Source organism: Diabrotica virgifera, chromosome 10 (assembly GCF_917563875.1).
Source record: "Diabrotica virgifera virgifera chromosome 10, PGI_DIABVI_V3a".
Taxonomy (NCBI): Eukaryota; Metazoa; Arthropoda; class Insecta; order Coleoptera; family Chrysomelidae; genus Diabrotica; species Diabrotica virgifera.
The window spans coordinates 66,367,621-66,377,029 of record NC_065452.1 but is presented as its reverse complement, the minus strand read 5'-3'; positions in this window follow the sequence as shown (position 1 = coordinate 66,377,029).

Here is a 9,409-nt window from a genome sequence, read left to right as displayed (position 1 = left end):
ATAATACGTTTGCCAGTTTTCTTTTTGATGTCGTTTACTAATAATATTAGCCTTACACCTAAAGGTAGAAAGACTTAGGACTAAGTAAGTAAGTAAGTACTAATAATATTAATATCCAAAATGGGTAATAAGTTCAAGGGAGGTTCTTCGCCTATTTCTAGCGCGGATTTGGCTAGCCTGTCTACTATTTCGTTACCCCTAATGCCTGCGTGTCCCTTTATCCATGATATAATGATGTTTTTTCCTAAATTTGCAATTTTATTATAAAGAGTCATAATTTCCAGTTCTATATGATTTAGTTGTTGGGACTTATGTACGTAAGTTAGTCTTTCAACGATACTCTTACTGTCTGTAAATATTATGCAGCTATAGTATATATAGTATAATAATTTATATGAGTTGATTTCAATGCAAATATGTGTTCATCCAAATATTGTAGCGAAGCGCCTATACTATTAAAATTTCATTCGACAAATTTCTAGAATCTCGTCGAAAATGACTCATCTCGTCCGCAAGCAAAGTTCAGTGGTTCAGCACTCTCCGGATGTTTACCGTAATTTTGAGTTATGAGATATAATAAGGACGCTTTTACTTATTTTTAATGGTTGATCTAAGTAAAGTATTGGAGAAATAAATTGTTCGTTGTAAATATAACTGCAGTAGAGCGTCGATAATCCGAACTAATTGGTACAGGGGTAGTTCGGATTATCAAATTGTTCGGATTACCGAACATATGTTCAAAATATATATACAAAGCTCATAAACATAGTATGGGCCATTCCACGAACATACGCCTGTTTTGGATTACTTCGACAACGAATATTGTACTGTGCAACATAAGAAATACGAAAGTAAATGGCGCTAATAATTATTCCAATAAACAACAATGTAATTTGCAATTTACTTTCGTTCTTCTTATTTTGCACAGTAAAATATTCGTTGTCGAAGTAATCCAAAACAGGCGTATGTTCGTGGAATAGGGTATACATATTATGTACATACGTTTTAGTTACAAGGAATAAAAACCTGCATAATAAACAAATATTTATATTGTATGTATTTCTGCATAAACAAAACAAAAATCCGCGGTCATATTTTGCCCATATTGTCATATTAAATCCAAAAATTCGGTCCGTGATCATATTTTTTAATTTTATAATTTTTTTTGCGTTCGGATCAGCGATCGTTCGGATTACCAGGGTTCGGATTATCGACGCTCTACTGTAAATAAAATAACCACACATTTGAATTTAACGTTATTAGCCCGATCAAATAAAATTACAATAGGTAGGTACATACATGTAAATCAAAATGTAATTCCGTACAGGTTGGAATACATTTTTTATCAAAGTTTAGGTCAAAGTAAATGAAAGAAAGTATATGATTCATATGAGGGGATCCTTGTTTAAATAATTAAAAATGGGTAATATTTGCACAAACCTTACTTTTTTAACTGCTAAAGTAATTCATCTTTTTATGAAGGTTTTTACGATTTTTTTCTGCGAAGCTGAAGAAACAATCTTTCATATAAAACATACTAAATTAAATTTGACCCTTAATTTATTTAAATAATTGTAAATCAAGATTAAAAAACAAATTTTCAAAAAAATATTATTTGCATTATAAATAACCATTATAAAACATTTTATTTTGCAGAAAAAGTTGCGTTGTGTGTTGTGTTACCATTATAAACAAAAAAAAATGGGTTAAAAATGTTGAGTAGTTTATGAGATATTTTTGCTTTTATGTATGTTTTCAGTAAAGTAAATGCATTGAGAAATCAATATTTCAATTAAACTCCCCCCGCCCGCAAAAAGTGTTTTGAAAATTGTTGTAATTTGTTTAAAATTTGTTTCTTTAATAACATCGCCGGGATTAAAAATTTTGATTTTCTTTTTCGATATTCGTATTCCGGGTAATTTTTCACACATTTACAAAAGAAAAAGTTTTTCTAGGACCTTTTTTTTGTCGAGATAGGTTTTCCAAATTTAAAAATTCATAATTTGTTTACTTATCAATATTAACATTTAAAAGTGTTTTCAAGCCTACCACTTAACAATGCCATTAATAAATATAGTAAAAATTGTACAATATTTTGAAAAATAATGATTTTGATAAATTTAATGTTTGTTTTTTAATTTGGGGTAGCGTATAAAACAATAGCATCTGCATGACTCTTGCTGCAATAAATCTTCACTAATTTGATAAAACAATTTGTATTCAAAAAATTTTCTTTCTCTAATATTTTAATACAATAACAAATGGCTCAAAAGATAAACACAAAACAGTAGGAAAACAATTTTTTATATTAAAAATTTAACAAAATAGTACTTATTTATCATTAAAATTTTGTTAAAGAAACATAAAAACTTTTTTCTTGGTCCGTACAATAATATACAGTGATAAGTGCGCTAGTAACAGGCAAAATAACGGAAAAGACGGAAAACATAATACGTTGTAAAATAAAAAGGGATGAAACTAGTAGAGGTGGAAAATTATCAATAGAAACCTATAAATTTACATTATGTTAATAGTTTCACACCTTTAGACGTATCGGAGTCAAACTGTCACAGGAGAATTTTATAAAATTCTCCAGTCACAATGGCAGTTGCCAAACTCCTCCGATACGTCTAAAGGTGGGAAACTATCAAAATAATGTAGCTATAATGTAAGGTAGCTACAAAAGTCATTATTTTTCAAAATATTGTACAAATTTTTACTACATGTACAAATAGTGTATATTCGTAACACCCTGTATATTCGCTGTGTGCAAGTACTTGGAGGGGATATGAGAAACGATCGTGCGCGAATAGCGGATATATCTTGTAGTTTTCTTAAATAATTCATATTGTCAATTGAAATTGTCATATTGACATATTTCATACCTACTGTCATTGAAGAAAATGGGATGTCGCAAATGCTGTGTTATAAATTGTAGAAATGCAACAAGAAATTGTCAATTCTATTCGTTTCCAACTTCTAAGCACAAATTAATACAAAGAGAAAAGTGGATTTCCATCATAATAAAACAGCATAATAAAGTAACTTGTAGTAACATAATAAAGTAATAAAGTGTGTGTGTGTGTGTGTGTGTGTGTGTGTGTGTGTGTGTGTGTGTGTGTGTGTGTGTGTGTGTGTGTGTGTGTGTGTGTGTGTGTGTGTGTGTGTGTGTGTGTGTGTGTGTGTGTGTGTGTGTGTGTGTGTGTGTGTGTGTGTGTGTGTGTGTGTGTGTGTGTGTGTGTGTGTGTGTGTGTGTGTGTGTGTGTGTGTGTGTGTGTGTGTGTGTGTGTGTGTGTGTGTGTGTGTGTGTGTGTGTGTGTGTGTGTGTGTGTGTGTGTGTGTGTGTGTGTGTGTGTGTGTGTGTGTGTGTGTGTGTGTGTGTGTGTGTGTGTGTGTGTGTGTGTGTGTGTGTGTGTGTGTGTGTGTGTGTGTGTGTGTGTGTGTGTGTGTGTGTGTGTGTGTGTGTGTGTGTGTGTGTGTGTGTGTGTGTGTGTGTGTGTGTGTGTGTGTGTGTGTGTGTGTGTGTGTGTGTGTGTGTGTGTGTGTGTGTGTGTGTGTGTGTGTGTGTGTGTGTGTGTGTGTGTGTGTGTGTGTGTGTGTGTGTGTGTGTGTGTGTGTGTGTGTGTGTGTGTGTGTGTGTGTGTGTGTGTGTGTGTGTGTGTGTGTGTGTGTGTGTGTGTGTGTGTGTGTGTGTGTGTGTGTGTGTGTGTGTGTGTGTGTGTGTGTGTGTGTGTGTGTGTGTGTGTGTGTGTGTGTGTGTGTGTGTGTGTGTGTGTGTGTGTGTGTGTGTGTGTGTGTGTGTGTGTGTGTGTGTGTGTGTGTGTGTGTGTGTGTGTGTGTGTGTGTGTGTGTGTGTGTGTGTGTGTGTGTGTGTGTGTGTGTGTGTGTGTGTGTGTGTGTGTGTGTGTGTGTGTGTGTGTGTGTGTGTGTGTGTGTGTGTGTGTGTGTGTGTGTGTGTGTGTGTGTGTGTGTGTGTGTGTGTGTGTGTGTGTGTGTGTGTGTGTGTGTGTGTGTGTGTGTGTGTGTGTGTGTGTGTGTGTGTGTGTGTGTGTGTGTGTGTGTGTGTGTGTGTGTGTGTGTGTGTGTGTGTGTGTGTGTGTGTGTGTGTGTGTGTGTGTGTGTGTGTGTGTGTGTGTGTGTGTGTGTGTGTGTGTGTGTGTGTGTGTGTGTGTGTGTGTGTGTGTGTGTGTGTGTGTGTGTGTGTGTGTGTGTGTGTGTGTGTGTGTGTGTGTGTGTGTGTGTGTGTGTGTGTGTGTGTGTGTGTGTGTGTGTGTGTGTGTGTGTGTGTGTGTGTGTGTGTGTGTGTGTGTGTGTGTGTGTGTGTGTGTGTGTGTGTGTGTGTGTGTGTGTGTGTGTGTGTGTGTGTGTGTGTGTGTGTGTGTGTGTGTGTGTGTGTGTGTGTGTGTGTGTGTGTGTGTGTGTGTGTGTGTGTGTGTGTGTGTGTGTGTGTGTGTGTGTGTGTGTGTGTGTGTGTGTGTGTGTGTGTGTGTGTGTGTGTGTGTGTGTGTGTGTGTGTGTGTGTGTGTGTGTGTGTGTGTGTGTGTGTGTGTGTGTGTGTGTGTGTGTGTGTGTGTGTGTGTGTGTGTGTGTGTGTGTGTGTGTGTGTGTGTGTGTGTGTGTGTGTGTGTGTGTGTGTGTGTGTGTGTGTGTGTGTGTGTGTGTGTGTGTTTGAGCATTATTGGCTTCGGAGTCAATGTCCATTCGCCATCTTACCATTTTGAAATTGTTTGTATTATTTATGCGGAAGCTCTAAAGGAGTGCTTCCTGCTTTCTACTGGTTTGTTTCGATAGGTATCCAATCACAATCCTGCTCCAATTTTACAAAGAACCGTTTTATATACCTATATCTAATTTTTCAACGATTTTTATTTCTATTTGGAATTATTTCCTTTCGTTGTAATTTTTTTTAAATCTTTATTTATTTATTTATTTATTTATTTTTTCCATTTTTTTTTCATTGTCTTTTTTCCAATATAAATTGGGATATTAGACTAGGACACAATTTGACGCTCAGGGGTCGATCAGAGCATTTAGACGATTTATGTACTTTATGTGAAAAGTAGCGTACCGATAGATCAGCGGGCCCTGGTTCTAGTTGAGATGAGGGGCCGCCCGCCCAATAAAAGCACACATTGTATACCAAAGTTTTTAATAAACATTAAATATAAATCATCATATATATCATAAAATATATCATATACCTGTTGTCCGATTTTAACGATTTTTTTAATATGTTATAGCTTTATTCTCTGAGAATATCGATGTATTAATAGTGTTGCTAAAAAGGTAAATGTCATTGTATACCGGGTGTAACAATAATACTGTGTTTTTTCCTGAAAGTTCACCCTGTGGAATATTCTGGCATTTAACAAATATTGAAATTAAAGCTAAACTATAGCCTTAGCCTTTCTTAACATTCTGCTTTTTGACTTATTCACTTATGTTGGATAATGAAAAAGTTAGGTACTTTGACAACTAGCCATGTTCTTCATCAATACAGGGTGTTTCTAAATAAGTGCAACAAACTTAAAGGGTTAATTCTGCATGAAAAAATAATGACAGTTTGCTTCATAAACATATGTCCTCAAATGCTTCGTTTCCGAATTTTTGAATTTTTTCTTACAAACTGACGATTTATTTATTGCTCTAAAACCGGTTGAGATAGTTATTTCACATTTTTTGACATACTAATAAAAATTTTATATTCACCATTGGCGTGCATACAGGTAATATGACCGGGTGATATGACCCGTATGCACGCCAATGGTGAATATAAAATACATAATTGTATGTCAAAAAATGGTCAATAACTGCCTCTTAAAACCCACCAAATTTCATTTGCATATATCAGCCGGTTTTAGAGCAATAAATAAATCGTCAGTGTGTTAGAAAAAATTCAACATCCTGTATTTCGGAAACGAAGCATTTGCAGACATATGTCAGACATAAATCAAACGGTCATTATTTTTTCATACAGAATTACCCCTTAAAGTTTGTCGCACTTATTTAGAAGCATCCTGTATTGATGAAGAACCTGGCTGGTTGTCAAAGTACCTAACTTTTTCATTATCCAACATAAGTGAACGAGTCAAAAAGCAGAATGTTAAGAAAGGCTAAGGCTATAGTTCAGCTTTAATTTCAATATTTTTTAAATGCTAGAATATTCCACAGGGTGTTACGAACTTTCAGGAAAAAACAAAGTATTATTGTTACATCCGGTATACAATGACATTTACCGGTTCAGCAACACTATTACTACATCGATATTCTCAGAGAATAAGGCTATAACATATTAAAAAAATCATTAAAATCGGACAACAGGCTTAGGAGATTCGAGAAATAAAAAATGACCCATTTTTAAGGTGTCCCATTTTTTTTTGGCCAGGAGTGTATTTATAAAACCTCAAGCTAATAGTCCATTTACTCACGGTTTTTGCTGTAAATTTTAAAGAACCGCTCGGATTAAGATGAACTTTTGAATATACATTACATAGCTAACATGTCAAAAAAAAAAAGTGATCCTAGGTATTGTGCCCATGTGTGATTTTGCCCTGGGGGTGAATTTCACCCCTTATGGGGGGTGAAAAACACACGTTCAAGATAAGTTCGGAATTGGATCAACGATCAACTAACTAATTCTAAGCAACTTTAGTTCTATAGAAATTTTTTACTAAGTTCATACTTTTCGAGTTATTTGTGAGTGAATATGTTCATTTTTCAACAAAAAAAAAAACACGTTTTGAGACGGTTTTTCGCAAATAACTCAAAAAGTAAGTATTTTATCGAAAACTAGCTTATAAAAAAGTGAAAAAAATGGTGTATATACGAAGTCTGTTGACCCAGGAGGAGCAGAGTTGTAGGTAATGAAATGTAGGTTCTTATCCGTCAAATTCGAAATCGAATACTTTAACGTGAAATAGGAATACTAACCAAAAAATAAAGCACTTTTCGGAAAAAACTCATCACAACTTTTTAAAGTTTTTAAAAAAGCTTTATTTTTGTTTTTTTAGGTCTAGCACCAATATTAAGTAGAGTTGGTATCTCTACTCTATATCAAAATAAAGTTGGTCCTTTTTCTTTGGTAAAAAATCGTTAAAATCACCCCCTAATTAGCATCCCTAATGAAATTAATCGTTACCGCTTCATATTTCACACGTTACTTGACTTATGTATTGTTTATATGATCTGTAAGTTTCAGCGGTTCAAAATGCTCATTTTTTGAAAAAAATTCGTTTTAAATTAAAAAAAAATTTAATTTTGAATTTTTTTTAAATAACTTAAAAATTATTGGTGATACCCAAAATCTTAACTAGTAAAAAAATATAAGTTTTACTATTGTGAATATTTTCGACTTTTTGTTTCCCTGAAGACAAAAATTGGTTATATGAGATATGGCTGTTCAAAATTTGCATACACTCGTGATTAGTGACTCGTTTAAGCCCATTTAACTACAGCCTTTTCCAAAATAAGCACTTTGAACCAACGAATATTACATATCTTATAAACAATACATAAGTAAAGTAATTTGTGAAGATAACGATTAATTTAATTTCGGATGCTAATTAGAGGGCGATTTTCACGATTTTTTTTTACCAACTTTACCAACAAAAAAGATACCAACATGATTTTGATCGTAACTTATTTACTTTTGATGTTAGAATTAAAAAAAAACAATGGACTGTTAAAACAGTAAGTTAATATTAATCCTATCGTATTTCATACTGACATGAGTGATCACTTTACGCCAGCTGTTTTTATAAATAATGAAACTCAAAAATTTTGTACATCTAAATCTCCAGTCATAGTTAAAAACCTTAATACTGGAAAACCAAAACAGCTTTTAAAAAATAAAAATTGGAATAAAATTTATATTAACAAAATAGATTATCAAATTGCATATGATACATTTATAAATAAGTCAAATAATTACATGCAAACCTCTAGGGAGATAAAACGGTTAAATCAAAAAATATCCAAAAAAACCCTGGATAACGGTGGGGTTTATCAAAGGACGAGATTTTCTTAAAAAGAAATTAGTGTCTATATTTATCCTTACCACTACATATTGTCTATATGTATTTTGAATTTAATTTCGTTATTAAGAATTACCTAAAAGTACAGGCTGAATGATGAGGGTGCTAGAAACACGAGTATTGAGCATCGAGCTTATTGTATTGGGATTATTTTTATGACCCACCGTATAAAACTTGCATTGATAAGTTTCCAAATTTCTACAACTTTGTAGTTTACCTAGAACTTATTTATGGATTGTGGTAATATAAAAAAATATAAGTGTTTAAGTTAGCACGTGTAGGCAGGCATCGGCGGTTAGTTTTTAAACAAGTGTTGAAACTTCGGTAAACAGGTAAAACGAGTAAGGAACCTTACAAAAGCGTTCCCTGTGTTTCTTAATAAATTTTGTTTTGAAATTTTTTCATGAATAGGTATTCTTCGTTTTTATTTTTAAGTACCTACACAAAAATTAAAATTTATTAAGCAGTTACATTTCCTAGTGTGTACTTGTATAGTTCAACATTTTCTTATCAAATCAGAAACAAAAGAAGCAAAAAGCGCGTTAGAGCGCCCTGGTACGCTCTCAGTACGCCACTGATTAGTTGATATATCCTTCTCTGCAGTTGATCTCCACCAAACTCAATCTCTATGCTTATGCCATTTTTCCCAGGACCCAGGACTTCTGTTATTTTTCATTTCTTGTATTGCTGTCGTTGCCTCCTCCTCTGTAGGCTACCTTTCAACTATCTCATTTTCTCCAACTGGCCAGTTGGCTACTGCTTCCCGCTCCACCTCACCATTCAATAATAGACGGAGAGCTGGAGGTCAAAAATCATCGTCATAAGTAATATGGAGTTTGTCCTGTGAAATGAGTCTATTGTATATTGATAATAATTATGATCCCTTGAAGGCTGACGCCTCAGTGTATACAGGAAGTAACAATAAGGGGTGAAAGTGGAAAATTAGTGCACAACTGAATGTTTTTACCTCCGATTTCGTTGAACCTCCATCGATTTGGATGAAAATTGGTGAGTAGTTAAAGGATACCTCAAGAAACGAAAGTGACATGGTTCCAACTTGCGCTTTTACCCTGGGAATGGATACCACCCCTTCTCGGGGGTAAAAATTATTTTCTTATTTTCATCTTAAATTGCTTAGCGTTGATGCTATCAACTTTATCTGGAGCTCACTTGATAGATATTTTTGAGTACTTTGACAAGTGTTTAATAAGTATATTTTATAAAATGCATAGTTTTCCCGTTATTTAATCTTGAATACTTACGATTTGAGTACTAGCCGAAAAAAATACATACATTCAATCGCCTATAACTCACTTTTAATTAATCCTAAAAGGTTTTTCAAGTAGATTCCTTACTATTTGATTTTTTATTATCTT